Raw genomic sequence first — 17,418 nt, 5'->3', positions numbered from 1 at the left:
TGTATATGCTAATCATTCCAAAATTATCCTCCAGCCAGTAACTCTTTCATGGGCACAACCTAGACTTTGAAATGCCTGATCAGTTCTTGTCTCACTTGACTGTACACAGGCGAAACCTTGGAATCTTGTTAAAATGCAGATTTGGATCCTACTGATCTGGAGTGGGGCCTAAGATCCTGCCTTTTTGGCAAGTTTGATTGCCCAGTGCTGCTGGTCTGTGGAGCATATTAGGTAGCAAGGATCTCCAACATAGCTCTGCAGATCCAAACTGAGAGTGTCACATTCTCTGCCAAACCTCCTCTTTTTTGTTTTTTGAGACGGAGTTTCGCTCTTGTTACCCAGGCTGGAGTGCAATGGCGCGATCTCGGCTCACCGCAACGGCCGCCTCCTGGATTCAGGCAATTCTCCTGCCTCAGCTTCCTGAGTAGCTGGGATTACAGGCACGCACCACCGTGCCCAGCTAATTTTTTGTATTTTTAGTAGAGACGGGTTTCACCATGTTGCCCAGAATGGTCTCGATCTCTTGACCTCGTTATCTACCCGCCTCGGCCTCCCAAAGTGCTGGGATTACAGGCGTGAGCCAAATCTCCCCCTTTTTTTTTCTATCTTCCCTTTTTCAGTTAATGACTTTGCCATCTACCCTCCTGTCCAAGAACAAACTGTGGAATTATCTTTGTTTCTTCTGTTTCCTTCATCTACTTTATCTAATTGGTCACCAAGGCATTCTGTTTGGGAAAAGCTTCTTGAATGTGTCCTTTCACTTTTGTTTCTACCACTGCCCTTTGGATTCAGCACCTTATCATTGCTCAGCGATCTGTTTACTCCACAGCACCTTATCATTGCTCAGCGATCTGTTTACTCCACAGCACCTTGGCCCCAGGCTGTCTCAGGATGTGCCTTCTCAGAATTATCTTTCTAAAACAGAATTTGATAGTCATATTTGCTTGCTTAAAAACTTTCCATTGTTGCACTGCCTGCATTTCCAAGGTTCTCAATTTGACAAGCAAGGTCCTGCAGAATTTGGCTGCAGCCTTATTCCCCAACCCCAGCCCCGTGCCTTCTCCCTCCTCCAAGGGGTTGTACCTCCCTGAAAATGAATGCAGTCTGCGGTTCTCTAAACTCACCATCCATGGTTGCTTCTCTGTCTTTGCTTGAGTGTTTGCCATGCCTTGAAGGCCGTTTTCATTATGTTCTACCTGGCAGACTCCTACTCAACCTCCAGCTCATGTCATTCTGTGACGCCTTCAACGGATCCCTTCACTAGAGCTTGTGACATCCCTAATATGTACTTCCTTCACAGTTACCTTGCACATGTCTTTGTTGCCTTCTAAATTCTAGGCATAGGCCAGGTATGGTGGCTCACACCTGTGATCCCAGTGGGTGGAGGTGGGAGGATCAAGTGATCCCACTTACCTTTGGGAGGCCAAAGTGGATGTATCATTTGAGGCCAGGAGTTCAAGAACAGCCTGGCCAACATACCGAAACCCCGTCTCTACTAAAAATACAAAAAATTAGCTAGGGTTTGGTGGTGAGTGCCTGTAATCCCAGCTACTAGGGAAGCTGAGGTAGGAGAATCACTTGAACCCTGGAGGTGGAGGTTGCAGTGAGCTGAGATTGCATCACTTCACTCAAGCCTGGGTGACAGTAAGATTCTGTCTCAAAATAAAAAATAAAATAAAAAATCAATTCTAGCTCTATCTTGTCTGAAGTACACCTGCATTCCATAGTTTGGCATAGTGTGGAATAAAGTAGGTTTTCACTGAATATTTGCTGAGTCAATGAGAAAGCAAATATTCTGTAGATAAGCAGGCATTAACTTGTACATGTTAGCAATGAGAAGGAATTACAGCAGTTGTATCTTCTGGGCTCTACAAGGAGAACCTGCCTACTGCCTCATTCATTCTAAAGCTACCCTGTCAAGGCAGTAGTCATCAGCAACCTGTGGTCATTGAACACTTGGACTGTCTGCTCCAAATTGAGTTATGATGGAAGTCAAATTACATGCAAGATTTTGAAGACTTAGAATGGAATAAAAAGGATTTTAATAATTGCCACATTTCTTACATGTTTCAGTGATAATATTTGGGGTATATTGGGTGGGTTAAAATTATTAACATTAATTTTGTCTGCTTTTCAGTTTTTTAAGTGTAGTTACTAAAAATATTAAATAACTTTCGTCCTCATCTTTTATTACTATTGGCCAGCACTGTTCTAGCATATCAATTTATTTCTCCTATTTGAAACACCTCAGGAAGGTTTCCCATTACCCCTCAATTGTGCTTTTTAAGATTTCATAAAGTGATGTTTAGTTATTTTCAATTCTTATGAGTTACTGACTTTAAATTTGTTTCAGTGAAGATTCTACCAGTGAACCCAGTTCTTCAAGTTGTATTTTTTGAGGTGATTCTCTTGATTCTTACTGAATCACCAAACTAAAGAACTTTATCGTATGTTGGATATTACTGTTCCCTGTAAATAGAAAAGTCAAAATGTATTATTTTTCTTTTCACTATGATCTAGGGAATTAGAAATGGAAAGTGACAAATTTTAGTCTAAGATTTGTCCACATCCTCAGTCCTGCTGCCCACATATTTTCTCTGATTTAAAATGATATACATTGCATGCCATCATCGATACCTTCTGCTTAATCCGTTTTTCAGTGTTTAAAGCTTAAGGATTCTATCACTTAAAATTTTTTTTTTTTTTTTAATTTGAGGTGCCTAAGGCAGTTTTCTTTTCTTTTTTTATTTTTTTTTTTGTGATCATAAAATTCTTTTCCGATGCATCCTTAAACAGATCTCCAAATAACAAAATCAAGACAAATATTCTGTAGTTGAGATGTAAGTTGGGACCCAGAGAGACCCTTGCCTGCCACTTCCAAGGCAAAGTGGCAGGTGAAATTATGGCTTTAAAGGTGAAAAATCACTACTAACAGGTTAGCGCTATATGATTTCTAGGAGAAGAGACAAGATACTGTTTTTTTTTGTTGTTGTTGCTGCTGTTGTTTTTTTCCGTAGGATGTTTCTTGTAGGATGTATCGGCCATGCTCACACGGTGAACAGTAGACCTGAAGATAGGCCCCTTTCTTCTCTCTTCCGGTAGTACTTCTTTCCCACATTATACAGTGATAATGATGTAAGAAATATTTTTTCTGGAGACATTAGAATGGGCTAAGAATGATGACAGTGCTTCAGGTGTGAATAAGAACCTATTGGAGATAAGATGAGTCACCATTGACTATGATTCGTGGAGCAATAGCCCAAAGTGAGGATTAGGTGAATGCTTAGGAGGCAGCTAATAAATGTCAGTCTCTTTTCTGTCATGCATACTCCATCGCTTATTGCAATTCACTGATTAGGGTTTAAAATGGCATAATGAATTATGCAAAAACTGTTTCTGCAGGAGGGGCCGTCTTGCAGCCTAATGCAGCACAGATGGAAAGATCCTCTTTTAATCATTGTTCTCACGATACTTGGAAGCTTTTTGAGGAATAAGCACTCAGAAGTGGAAGTGAATGGCCTTCCACAGTAAATGAATTCCTTCTGCAGAGAGGAACTGAAATGTATTTTGTGATGCAGATGGTTGCCCTGTGTTTGAATGCTCATCCTTGTCATTTGAGATTCATGCTTAGAAGCAAAAAGTGTCTCTTGAAATACTTGAGTTTTGATGATTCCATTGGAGAAATTACTCCTGTCCAGTCTGGCCTAACATGTATTAAGTTTTTGGTTTTTTTCCAAAAATGGTGACAATGAGTGTCTAAATGCCAGCTCACTCCAATTAGGAAAAACATGCAAATTATGTCTCTCTGATCTGTAGTTACTACACTGAAGAGACTAAACTAGTTACCATCCCCTTTTATTAGCATAATATTAATGCAGATGATCAGCAAAGGCTTTCTTAAAAAGAAACGAGAAGCATGGAAAGCAGTTAATAACAGTGCTAATTTCCTCAGTTAGGAAGCAAAAAAACATTTATGATTAGGCTTTTAACTTTGGTATCTGTGCCAAGTACTTCCCACCTGGGTCTAAATATGTACCTGTTTCTAAAATTAATGTCAACATGGAGCTTTCACTTGCAGAGTGAGAGCCAATCTGAAAAAGGCCCAATGGAAAAATTTCAGAACAAAGATGATATGCTGTTATCTGTAGGTGTTTCATGATTTGGATGTGAATAAGAATGTGTACTACAGGTTGTATTTATAAGACATTGCTTTTTAAAATATGGGGGGAAATGTAAAGGAGTAATATTCATGGCCAACTCAAGGTAAAATAAAGGACTGCCTTAAACTTTTCCCAGAAAGGCATTAATATAAAGAGGACCCTGATTAATTCTTTATTTGCTCAGAGAAAATGGGCTTAAGTTAGAGGGAAATAAAGTTGAATCAAACAACAGGAAAACACTGTTGGCTCTGGGAGAGCTTTATTAAATTAGAAAGAGGCAGAGCAAAAGACTGGAATCTCCCTTCTCACCTCCTCTTACTGTGCTATTGACATTTTAAAACAATTTTTGGCATCTTGTCCTTGTCTACGTTTAACTGACAGTGAGCACTGCGACACCTGTTTTTTTTCCCCCACTCACACAGCATGAAGCCAAGGCTGCCCTGTATTATTCTTTCCCTACATATTTTATCTCCTCTATCAAAATGTAGATTCAGAGGTCAGCGGTGAAGCCCTGTGCTGCTTTGGATTTTAAACATCAGCATGTATAGTGCCTTGTAATTAATAGGGAGTCAGTAGTTGTTGAATGTGTGAATCACAACTTGAGTGGTCTGTTTATTATTAACAAGCAAGAACTCAAGTTCTATAGTATCACTCTACTAAAACATTGAAGTATTGGCTTCATTCCAGTTTCACTGTTTTTTTCAGTGTCTTCTTTATTGCTTGAAATGGAAAGTACATATTATCTGGATGAAGTTGCTTTTAAAACCATAACCGCAGTGATTTTTATAACATCTAGTACAGAATTTTGATTAATATCTGTAATGAGAAGACCAATGAATAAATATAGGCATTGTTGTTCAGTAAAACTGTATTCATAAAACTATTGGATTAAGAAATTAGCATTTCTGTATTAGATCGGTTGGCATATGAAAGCATGCTTAGAGTTTCACAATATTTGTCTTACAAAAGTTGTGTGTTTTACTTTACAGAATTGGCTTTTGCAAATAACTGCAGTCGTTCATGACGTAGGAGACTTTAACAATTGGCCCTCAAGCACCTGAGCTAAAAAAAAAAAAAGGAAAAAAAAAAAAAAGAAAAAACAGAACAAGAACAAGTTCTAAGTCTTTGATCTTTACCTTAAGAGTATCTGACAACTTAGATCTTTCTGTAGACATATCCTGGCAAGATGGTAAAGGAGGTTCTATTTTTGATGCTATCATCTACACTGGCTTCTGTGGCCATGAGACAGTGTAAATACTGATTTCTGCCCTGGAGGGCATTACATGCTCTTAATCCTTTCATCTTCTCCTTGTATAACTTTCTAGTCTCTAGAGGCTTTTTTTTTTTTTTTTTTGAGACAGAATTTTGCTCTCGTTGTGCAGGCTGGAGTGCAATGGTACCATCTCGGCTCACTGCAACCTCCGCCTCCCAGGTTCAAGTGATTCTGCTGCCTCAGCTTCCTGAGTAGCTGGGATTACAGGATGTGCCACCATGACTGGCTAATTTTGTATTTTTAGTAGAGATGGGGTTTTACCATGTTGATCAGGCTGGTCTCAAACTCCTGACTTCAAGTGATCCACCTGCCTTCGCTTCCCAAAGTGCTGGGATTACAGGTATGAGCCACTGCACCTACTCTGAATAATTTAAAAAAAAAAAAAAAAGACTTAGAACTTTTACTTGTTCTGTTTTTTTTTGTTGTTTTTTAACTCAGGTGCTTGAGGGCCGATTGTTAAAGGCTCCTACATCATAAATAACTTTTTAAAAAATCATTTAATTATTTTTTAAAAATTATTCAATAGCTCCTTGAAAAAATTATTCAATAGCTCATTAATCTCTTCTGAAGTGATGAATTTCTGACACTGCAGTTCTTTTTTCCACCTTTCTTTCCTGACAAGCGGGGATATGGGTCGCTCAGACCTCAACTGAGATTCAAGGTCCTGGGAGCCTTGGCCAGTGCAGAACTGAGGGCTCAGGAAAATGATGTAGCTGACAGCATTTTGTGGAGAAGTCGAAAGCAATCAACTTAGATAGTTTTTTTATGGGAATTGGGCAAAGAGGAGGATCCAGGTGTGTAGCGATGGGGAAGGCAGAGGAGAACCAGAGGGATGGAAATGGAAGACGAGAGGTGGAAGTCCTTAAATGGGACAATCATACAGAATCAGCTTTCTATAGAGTGCCAAGTCAGCCTTGGATGCAGCTAGTGGGACAACTCTTGGGGCCAGGAACTACTTACGCACTTCTTCAGCTGTCTCAGATCCCCACAGGGAATGACATTTTGGAGTCTGACATCATATTGCTTTTGGTTAAGTGGGAATTTTGCTGCCCCATGTGAAAAACAGGTACGCAGTAGGCTAGTGTAAGCCTAGTAATGAGCCTGAGACTAAGCGTTGGGAGGTAGAGATGTTTCTTGAGGACAAGGACAGAAATTAAGCTAGACCAGGTTCATAAACTTCCAGCTGGTGAGGTTTAATCCGCCCAGAATTTGATGTGTCTGTGGGTGTCATTTGCTGGAGTTCAGTATGCCCATATTGTGCTAGATGTAGCATTGCCCAAGAATAGTGTTAACTATGTTTCCTTATTAAAAGTGTTTTTCTGTACCATCTACCTCTGCTCCCCTCGCCTTTTCATGTTTCTACAGTCCCTTCCTGTAAAACATGTGTCCATCCCTCATATTCATGTTGGGCCTCACTGTGCTATGAGCCCTGTTCCTATACTCTAAACAAAGCTCAGTGGCTTCTACTGAAAATGCTTGTTTTTGTGAGAGTCTGTGTGTGTGTGTTGGGGGGGGGATGTCCAGACAGGATCTTGCTCTGTCACCCAGGCTGAAGTACAGTGATATGATCTTAGCTCACTGTAGCCTTGAACTTCTGGGCTCAAGGGATCCTCCCACCTCAGCCTCCTGAGTAGCTTGGACTACAGTCACATGCCACTGTGCCTGGCTAATTGTTTTATTTTCTGTAGAGACAGGGTCTCACGATGTTGCCCAGGCTGGTGAGTGGGATTTGTTTTTTCTTCAAATGTTAAAGTTAAATTTCCTGCCCCAACCCACAAGTAGCATTTTGCATGTGAAATTGTCTTTAGTTCTTGTTTTATATTTCATGTATCTTTTAGGCTGCTTGTATTCACATCTGTCTTGGGTTCAGTCTTTCAAACATGCAAAGATAAAAGTGGCTTTAGATAATCTCACTTAAGGAAGATTGTTTTGTAGTATTCACATATTCTACTTTGTTACTGACTGCTAAAGACATTTAATAGAAAATATAAATGAATTGTTTCTAAACTTGGCTAAATTATTTGATTGGCTAGAAGTGACCTCCATCCTCTCTGTCCCCCCAGTAGAGTTGACTTTTAGCACCTGGCCTTCCATACGTATCAGTGGGGCATTGTAATGTTTGAAGTTCATTTTGAGCTACCCATAAAATGATATGTACAGCATAAGGGAAGCAGTTTTCTTTTTTCCTGTAGAGGTATTTACCACAGAAGTGCTGTGGTTTTTAATTGTTCTATTACTGTTCTATTACCAGCGTTACTTAATAAATATCTTCTCCATTTTTATATTTTCTAACATAAACACAAATAGCCTTTCGCTTTTAACCTTTTTGTTCAGTGTTTATCTATGTTTTTTCTTTTGCTGGCTGGTAGAAGGTTGGTTTTATCCTCCCCTACTCCCCCTGAGATATGAGATGATTTCTCTACCTTATTGCAATAGATAATCACGAAGAACGAAGAAGAGCTTAATAATAATGCCCATGTTTCTTCCATAATATGCTGTGTATGTAGCTTTCGTTACTCTCAAAATGTTTTCTTTTTAAATTCACCATTGCCTTGTGTTGATGTTTTTATTAGCATAGAAATGTTGATGCTAATGTGTATATAAAAGTCCCACTGAAGGGCAATATACATGCCATAGGAAATAAGGAAAATCATAATTATATTCAATACTATTCTAACATTAAATTTCAAAATATTAGTGTTTATAATTTTGTGTTATGTCAATAAGTATTTTGTTAGTGCTTATATCATAACAGGCATTGTCAATCAACTTTTTATGAACTGGAGGGATATCAGAATATTATAATTTACAAATCTGTTGTCAGTCAGCAGCAGAACAAAATTCCTGGCTGATATTTAGATACTTTTCTTGGATCCTAGATCTTGAAGTATATTAAGTCTTATATGTGAGGGAATTTGCACCTTGGTGTAAATTTATCTTTGTTATGGCATGTTTAAGGTGTATTGACAAATTGTAGTGATGAGATTCTGAACTAATAGAAATTATAACGGGGGAATTTTGAGTAGTAAGTTCAAGAATATAAGCGGAAGTGGTAAAACCTTAGATCTTCGTGAGCGGATCTTTCTTCATTTCATCCCTGAAAACGTCTTGATAACTTGATAGATTTCTCAGAAAAGAAATAGGAGCACACCATGGAAACTAAAAAGGCAAAAAATTTGATTTGCCAAGAACAATAAAAATAAATGGATAAAGGTTGACAAAAGATTTAGGTGCTGATCACTACCTTTAAAGCTATATGACTGCTGTGAAACAAGAACTGGGTATTAGTTGTTCTGAGGAGGGCTCCATCTCGGGAAAGAACAACTTAAATAATGGACTAGGAATGGGCTTCAGACAAACCCAGGAGATCTAGAGAAACGGACCAGGGGAGGAGCAGGGTTGCCAGCAAGGGTGTTTCAGTCTGTTTGTACTGCTGTAACAAAATACCATAAACTAGGTGGCTCATAAACAATAGAAATGTATTTCTCACAGTTTCAGAAACTGGGAAGTTCAAGATCAAAGTGCTGGTGGATTGGGTGTCTGGAAGGGCTGGCTTTCTCACGGATGGCACCTTCTCACCATGTCCTCACACTGTGGAACAGGCGAGTCTGCCGTCTGGGGCCTACTTTATTATAAGAGCACGAATCCCCTCCCTAAGGTCTTCATTTTCTAATAGCATCTCCTTGAGAGTTAGGATTTCAATGTGGGAATTTGGCAGGGAGTAAGTAGCATTTAGGCCATAGCAAGGGATTATAGATGTTACCTTAAATTATTGGTCTAAATCACAGGAACTGATTGAGCAGGGGATGAATTGAGAATGAGTGGATAACAGTGGCAGAAATTGCCAGAGTGGAGGTGAAATTCTTACTGAAGAAGGAATGGTGAATCACAGCAGAGCCTGAAGCGTGTTAAGGACAGTCCTGAGGTAAAGACCATGACCTGAAGGCCCATGTTGGAAAGAGTTGTCTGGGCCACTAGTTGAGTGAGGAACTGGAAAATTCTGCCCATGACTGATGCTGGTGTCATTTGTCATCTACCTCACACTAAAGTTTGAAGAACTTGTTTAAAGCAACATCTCTGATAAGACCCCCAACCATGGAGTAAGGCATTTAGTAAATATTTATTTGTTTTCCTTTTTTTTTTTTTTTTTTGAGATGAAGTCACACTCTGTCGCCTAGGCTGGAGTGCAGTGGCACGATCTCGACTCACTGCAACTTCTGCCTTCCTGGTTCAAGTGATTCTTCTGTCTCAGCCTCCTGAGTAGCTGGGACTACAGGTGTGCACCACAGGCTCAGCTATTTTTGTTGTTGTATTTCTAGTAGAGATGGGGTTTCAGCATATTGGCCAGGCTGGTCTCAAACTCCTGACCTCGTGATCTGTCTGCCTTGGCCTCGCAAAGTGCTGGGATTACAGGCATGAGCCATCACGCCCAGCCGATAATTATTTGTTTTAAAGATTAAGGTGAATAATGGAACTATGGAATGTGTGATTAAAAACCTCTAAGCCGAAACTTGTTTATAAGTATTAGTTACAGTCTCATATGCAACCAGCCATCACTTTTGTATGGTTCTATTTCCTTTAGGAAACCTACTTTTAGACTAAGCATCCAAAAGTAGTGTCACTGAGACACAGAACATTTACTTTAGAGTTTCCTGATGACTGATTTCTTTACTATCTACTTTTTATCTCTCTCTGTCTTATTTCTTTGTAGTTTTGTGCAATTAAATAAGAAATACCTTAGAAATTAAGTTATTTCAGAGGCAGCAGTTCTTAAATAATTGAACAGTTCACCAACATCTGCTATGGCAATTTGCTTGAACCCAGGGATACTAAGAGGAAAAAAAAAGAGACATGGATTCTTGCCCCCAGGAACACATAATTTAATGGAGGGAACACACGCATGAGCAGAACATCAAGGTACAAAATGTGGTAAGGGCTGTAGGGAGGCTGCAGAAGCGAGGTTATTCCAACCCCCACCGAGAAAGGTACTGAGATATGAAATTGAGTGATGACAGCTGGAAAACAGATCAAACTGGAGAACCTATGTTCTGAATGCAAAGTAGGTACCGGTGTTTAATTTCCAGGTGGCTCTACAGCTGGCCAGAAGAATAAAAAGATAAAGAGTCCTGGAGAAAGAACAGCATGTCCAGGGTTATCAGGTGGATGCAAGTCATGGTGACAGATAATTGAATGAAGTGGATATGCTTTGAACTGCTGTTCCAAGATCCTGAGATTTTTTATGTCAAAGTCCCACTCCAGATACCTTCGTCCTCATCTTGGAAGATGATTTTGGCATTCAGATCCCAGGTTCCCATTTGGCTACTTGTCGAGTTGTACCTCCAATTGAGGTGGAAAAACTGCTTCCTGAGAGATTTGGCAAGCTCAGGAATAAAGAGGATGTCACTTCTACCCAGAACCAGAACTCTAAAACAAGAAACCTATCTCTGGCCAGTGATAGCAGCCTACCATTTTCTCTTATATGTTCCCTGTGTCTGTATCTAAATAGGAAGGGAATTTTTGAAACCTGCCTTGGCTGCCTCCTGCCTTTCCCATATGTTTTTCTTTCTATGCCTTCCCTCCCTTCTTTCTACCAGACCTGGCAGTGACTACTATGTCCCTATTCTTTTAGTGATGTCAAGAAGTATAGTGAAAGCAGCAATGATAATAACAAAACGAACGAAAAAACCAGAGCTGTGAATTGGTTGTATCATATATTTCTCTAAAAGTGATAAAGCCAAGTTTTCAAAGCTAGCTCTTAATGGTTTTGTTGGTAGGATTCTCTTCTCAGTTTTGCTTAGGTAATGTGATAGAAACAGAGGATAATTATGTCATTTGCTTATTGTTTTCCTGAGTTTGTTTTTTTCCTACCCTCTGTCAAAAGTGAGTAGCAAAAAACAAAGCAGAAAGTGGGTGGAGACTGAAAAACTATAAAGCACTAGAAGATGTTAAGCTACTTTTTTTTTTTTTTTGAGACTCTCTATGTTTCGAGGCTGGAGTGCAGTGGTGCGATCTCGGCTCACTGCAACCTCTGCCTCCTGCGTTCAAGCGATTCTCCTGCCTCAGCCACTCAAGTGTCTGGGACCACAAGCATGCACCACCATGCTCAGCTAATTTTTGTATTTTTAGTAGAGATGGGGTTTCACGGTGTTGGCCAGGATGTTCTCGATCTTCTGACCTCGTGATCTGCCTGACTCTGGCTCCCAAAGTGCTGAGATAATGGGCATGAGCCACCATGCCTGGCTGTGACTTTTATTTTTAAAGACAAAGCTGAAAGAAATAAGTAAATTTTATTTTTTTTCCTAAAATGAAAAGGGTAATGTATGCAAAGAGGAATAGAAGTAAGTTTATGTGAAATTCAGTACATCCTGAAGACTATAGCAATTGAGTCAGATAGAAGAGATTAGACTCAGCCAGGCAAGGTGGCTCATGCCTATAATGCCAGCAGTTTGGGAGGCCGAGGTGGGCAGATCACAAGGTCAAGAGATCAAGACCATCCTGGCCAACATGGTGAAATCACATCTCTATAACAATACAAAAATTAACTGGGCTTGTTGGTGTGTACCTTTAATCTTGGCTACTCGGGATGCTGAGGCAGGATAATTGCTTGAACCCAGGAGGCAGAGGTTGCAGTGAGCCAAGATCACACCACTGCACTCCAGCCTGGGCAACAGAGTGAGACTCTTTTCTCAAAAACAACAAAAAAAATTAGAGATTAGACTCCTTTCTTTGGGTTCAGATGGTTACATGGGTGTGTGTTTGTTGAGGGTGGGGGGTGATGTGGTATTGCTTTCTAATCAGCTTCTTACTGCCTTCAGGCATTTATCAGTGTTCTTCCTTCCTAGATGTCATAGCCACTTCTAATAATTACTGCTTTCAGCTAAACAACAGTAGGCATTCTCTTCCAAGGGGAAAAATATGACGTGGGTCATTCATAGGCTGCAGCTCTTCGTAGTCATTCAAATTCAGCGTTTTCTGATGGACAGGGCCATGACACAATATTAATAGCTTTACCATCTCACCATGGTAGTGATTACAGTACTTCTTTAAGATCACTGCTGAAATGAAAGAGATGTCTACACATGAGAAACATGCTTTTTGCTCAGCGTAGAGATTCTGTAGATAAACTATTAAATTTAAAAATTTTAAAATTTATAAAATGAAGTTTTTTTAAAAAATGGATTATATTTGAAGTTATGCCCAGCATAACACAAACCTTTTTTTTTTTTTTTTTTGAGACAAAGTTTCACTCTTGTTACCCAGGCTGGAGTGCAATGGTGCGATCTCTGCTCACCGCAACCTCCGCCTCCTGGGTTCAGGCAATTCTCCTGCCTCAGCCTCCTGAGTAGCTGGGATTACAGGCACGCGCCACCATGCCCAGCTAATTTTTTTATATTTTTAGTAGAGACGGGGTTTCACCATGTTGACCAGGATGGTCTTGATCTCTTGACCTTGTGATCCACCCGCCTTGGCCTACCAAAGTGCTGGGATTATAGGCTTGAGCCACTGCGCCCAGCCCGTTTTTTTTCCCTTTAAATAGAGATGGGGGTCTTATTTTGTTGCCCAGGCTGCTCTTGAACTTCAGGGCTCAAGCACTCTTCCTACCTCAGCCTCCCAAAGTGGTGGGATTACAGGTGTGAGCCACTGCACCCGGCCACAAACCGTATCTTAGAAAGTGCATTGACAGGCACAGTGGCTTATACCTGTAATCCTAGAACTTTGGGAGGCTGAGGCAGGAGGATTGCCTGAGGCCAGGAGTTCCAGATCAGCCTCAGCAATGTAACGAGATTCTGTGCCTGGGCAATGTAACCAGACTCTGTCTCTACAAAAAAATTAGCCAGGTGAAGTGGTCTGTGCATGTAGTCTCACCTATTCAGAGGGGCTGAGTTGGGAGGATCACTTGAGCCCAGGAGCTTGAGCACTGCACTTTGGCCTACTTGACACAGTGAGACCCCATCTCAAAAATAAAAAAATGGAAGAAAACCCCAAAACCAGAAAGTGTATTAGAAAAGGTTTCCCATGCCTTTTTTTCCCATGCCTTTTTTTTGGTTTGTTTTGAGACAGCGTTTCGCTCTTGTTAACCAGGCTGGAGTGCAATGGCACCATCTCGGCTCACCGCAACCTCCGCCTCCTGGGTTCAGGCAATTCTCCTGCCTCAGCCTCCCATGAAAAGGTTTCCCATGGCTTTTAAAGAGATATGGTTTGATTTTAAAATGTATGTTTTTCTTGATAAGTGTAATGGTCATTTGAAAGTGCAAATTATAGACTATGTCAACCAAATTACTCTTGCCTTGTCTATATGCAGTACAAACTCAGAAAGATTGATGTGTCTGAGGAAAGAGAAACAAATCCGACCCTTTTTAGTCTGTTTGACATATTAAAGTGACCACTGAAGAGGGAAGGAGGACATTAATCCATTCTATCACCCCTTTGCTGGGTAAAATTGAGGGAGATTTAACCTGGAGGCCTCATTACCTCATCTAAAAATTGATGGGATAGGTTTAAATCTTTGAGGTGTAATAGCGTTCTAATGTTTACACTTCAATACATATGGCTTTTTCTAGATATTCTTAGTCATTATGGTTGATGATAAGTCACGATCTGAGTAAGAACCAGCAGCCCACTGCCTTTTCTTTTAAGACATTAAAACAGAACAAAGCCAAAACAAAAATAAACCTGATTCTTCTTATACTGTGTATCCCAACGCAGTCACTTCCTGCACTGCATGAAAATAAAAGTGAAATAGGGAACATGAAATAAAGTGTCTCCTTTTTAGAAAGGATCTTGTAAGAAAGCAAAACAAAACAGGTCTAGGATCAGAGGACTTCAAGAGCGAGCTTCTAGAAGGGTCAGAATCAGGAGACAGACAGGATATAAAGTTTCACAGCAGGACTTTTAACAGGGTATGGAACATAAGGTAGAAATTGGACCAGATAGTTAAATATATGAGCTCAGAAGAAACGTGTTAGTTACAGATAAATCTGCCTTGAGGGTTTGTTGTTGTTGTTACTGAGATGGAGTCTCACTCTGTCGCCCAGGCTGGAATGCAGTGGTGTGATCTCAGCTCGCTGTAACTTTCACCTTCAGGGTTGGAGCGATTCTCCTGCCTCAGCCTCCTGAGGCAGGAGTCTACAGGCGCATGCCACCACACCTGGATAATTTTTTTATTTTTAGTAGAGACAGGGTTTTGCTACATTGGCCAGGCTGGTCTCGAACTCCTGACCTCAGGTGATCTGCCTGCCTCGGCCTCCCAAAGTGCTGGGATTACAGGCATGAGCCACCGCGCCTGGCCGAGGGGGTTTTAGGTACAGGATAGGGATGACAAAGGCACATTAAGGGAAGTACACATTTTCAAATATTCTAGCCACAAGGGGAAGCCCAGCGAGAACTTCTGCCCTTTACTCATAATGGACACCAGTAAATGCTTAACAGTATTGGAAAGGGAGGGGTTTTTTAATGATATTTTTATTCTTTGCCATTATAGTATAAATTAAATATGGATATGTTGGAAAAACTCCCAGTTTTTGTGAAAGAATATAGAACTAAACAAAAATAAAGAAATAGGTTGAGTCACTAGGAAAGCATGTCTGTTTCTTTCAGAGGGCTTTTTGGAGTGTTGGCCACAGAGCTGAAATGTGCATTTTCAGACCCATTAGATGTTATTTTTGAGAATTCTTAAAGCAGTGGTTTTCAAAGTGTGATCTGGGAACACCTGAGGCTCTCCAGATCCTTTCCGGGGTCGAGGAGATTAAAACTGTTTTCATAATAACACTAAGATGTTGTTTGCCTCTTTCACTCTCATTCTCTCATGAGAATACAGTGGAGTTTCCCAGAGATGACATGAGCTGTAATATTGTAAAATATTGACTGCAGAAGCAGATACAAGAATCCAGATGTCTTCTATTAAGCTTGACATTAAAGGCAGTTTCAAAAATATAAAACAGTGCTACTCATCTCACTATTTTTATTTGAAAAAAATGGCTTTTTAAAATGCTATCTATGTGAAGATGTTTGTTCTTAAATGAATAGTATTTGAAATTTTTTTGTTTCAGCATTTAACACTATAAATATCAATAGATATCGCCTACATAAGCAAAACCTCTTTGAGGGTCTTAGAACAATTTTAAGTGTGTAAAGGAGTCCTGAGGCCAAAAAGCTTGAAAATATCCTAGAGGATATATGATTCCTCTGGACCTTATTAGACAGTGGGAGGGGTGTTTATATGCAGTTAGTACAGTACAAGTGTACCTAGGACCTTTTTCATGGTTACCTATGAGGCACTTCAGTAAGAATTTTCACAACGAGCAAAACAAGCACGGCAATTGTTATTCTTCCCATTTTTCTGATAGGAAAAGTGAGGAGTAAAGAAAGTAAGTGATTTACCAAAGATTGCAGTTAAGTAGAGCTGGAATAATTTGGCACTTAGACTCCCAGTTCCATCTGTTTCCATTTCATTTTGCTGACTGAGCTGACTGCATGGATAGCAGAATGAATCATCAAGCTTCTAGCTTACCTCAGTATAATCAATGATAACCCCCACCTCTTTGTGAAGAAACGATGTCAGAGCAGTTTAATATTTGCTATGAGAAAATAAATAAGAGGCATTATTACTCATACCCCGAACGATATTAATGCCTTTGAAATTCACTGACCAGGTGGAAAATGTATCACCAGAAAATGGGATAACAGATAACTGGGGAAAATACAACAAAACAAAGCCCTAATTTTTATAAACAGAGCATGGATGAGACGCTGGCAAGATGGAAAAGAAGATTCTGGGAAGGCCCGTCAGGGTCTGTAAAGTGAATATTTGCTTGTAATGTGAGTGTGAAAAAAAAAAAAATGACACTCCGGTGTATTGGAAACAGCATGACTTGTACAGCAAGCTAGGAAGTGATTCTTTATAGAGCAATGCCGGCAATTTCCTTTAGAGCATAGTGTCTAGTTCTGTCATTATAGTGGTAAAAGGTGAGAAATGTGGGAGCCTCTGAAGCATATCCATGGCACGATTAGCACACAGCATTCTGGAGGGAGAGTGAGGAGGAAGGAACTTGGAATAATTGCTTGCCAGAAAGTCAGGTAGGGGTCACTGGTAGTTGCCTGTGGTATAAGCTGCATGTTTCTTTGATGTCAACACCATGTGTCAGCCTGGGTCTTTTGGAAATATAAAATATTTCTGCTCTCTGGCTCTCTACTTCATTACATCTAGCAGATGTTGCTTTATGTTTTTGAACCCAATTTGCAGAATGAACATGGTATCATATAACATACTCCTAAAAACGGAAAAGAGGAAACCAGTGAACTGGCCTCTTTGCAGATCAGTTTTAAGGTGGTCCAGACTTTTAACCATTGGCTGTCTGAAGTACAAAAGTAGGTAATATTCTATGAAGAAAACAAGTCACACAACATGTCCATTGATGTATCCTGAAAGAGTATTCATTTACATTTTTAGACAAATTAAAAAATACATGGCAGGTTGACCAAGGAGGGTGGTCTATTACTGAATGGCTGCCTCTTTGCCACATATTTAAAAATGATAATGTGTTCTTGCAGTATTTACCAGTGATCGAAAAAAAAATACAGAAGAAAAATTCCTCCTTTCCATGACTCAGTATTTTTAGGTTGTCACAAACCTATTCAGCTTCCGAATCTTATTAAAGTCAAAATATTGAGTCAATTCATCAGCACTAAGCTATTCGATTTTTGCTTTATGCGTGTTTAGAAAGCAAGGCTTGATATAGATGGTGTATTTATGTAACAATGGTGTTACTCAATGACCTTGCATTTTTCTGCACATGCTATCTTAATGGAAATTTACGGGAAAATTCTTGCCAGAATAAACACATTCCTTCAGGACTGAAAGGCTTAATGTACTTCTAGTTCAACTGTACCTTTTTCCCATGAGCAGATAAACCAAATTACTTGGCATTAGTCATTATACATCACACAGTTTACAGTCCTTATTGTGGTCTCACAGGGCAGGGGTAA

The 17,418-nt window shown here is 39.9% G+C and overlaps 1 protein-coding gene across 9 annotated transcripts in view; it reads left to right on the top strand.

Annotated features, from left to right (window-relative positions):
- The window catches only part of ARHGAP18 (Rho GTPase activating protein 18), a 195,517-nt gene that overhangs the window by 109,140 nt on the left and 68,959 nt on the right, over positions 1-17,418 (top strand). The gene's annotated exons all lie outside the window — the stretch shown is intronic.

This window comes from Callithrix jacchus, chromosome 4 (assembly GCF_049354715.1).
Source record: "Callithrix jacchus isolate 240 chromosome 4, calJac240_pri, whole genome shotgun sequence".
In the NCBI taxonomy this organism is placed as follows: Eukaryota; Metazoa; Chordata; class Mammalia; order Primates; family Cebidae; genus Callithrix; species Callithrix jacchus.
The sequence above is the reverse complement of the archived record's forward strand: the minus strand, read 5'-3'. Positions and strand labels throughout refer to the sequence as shown.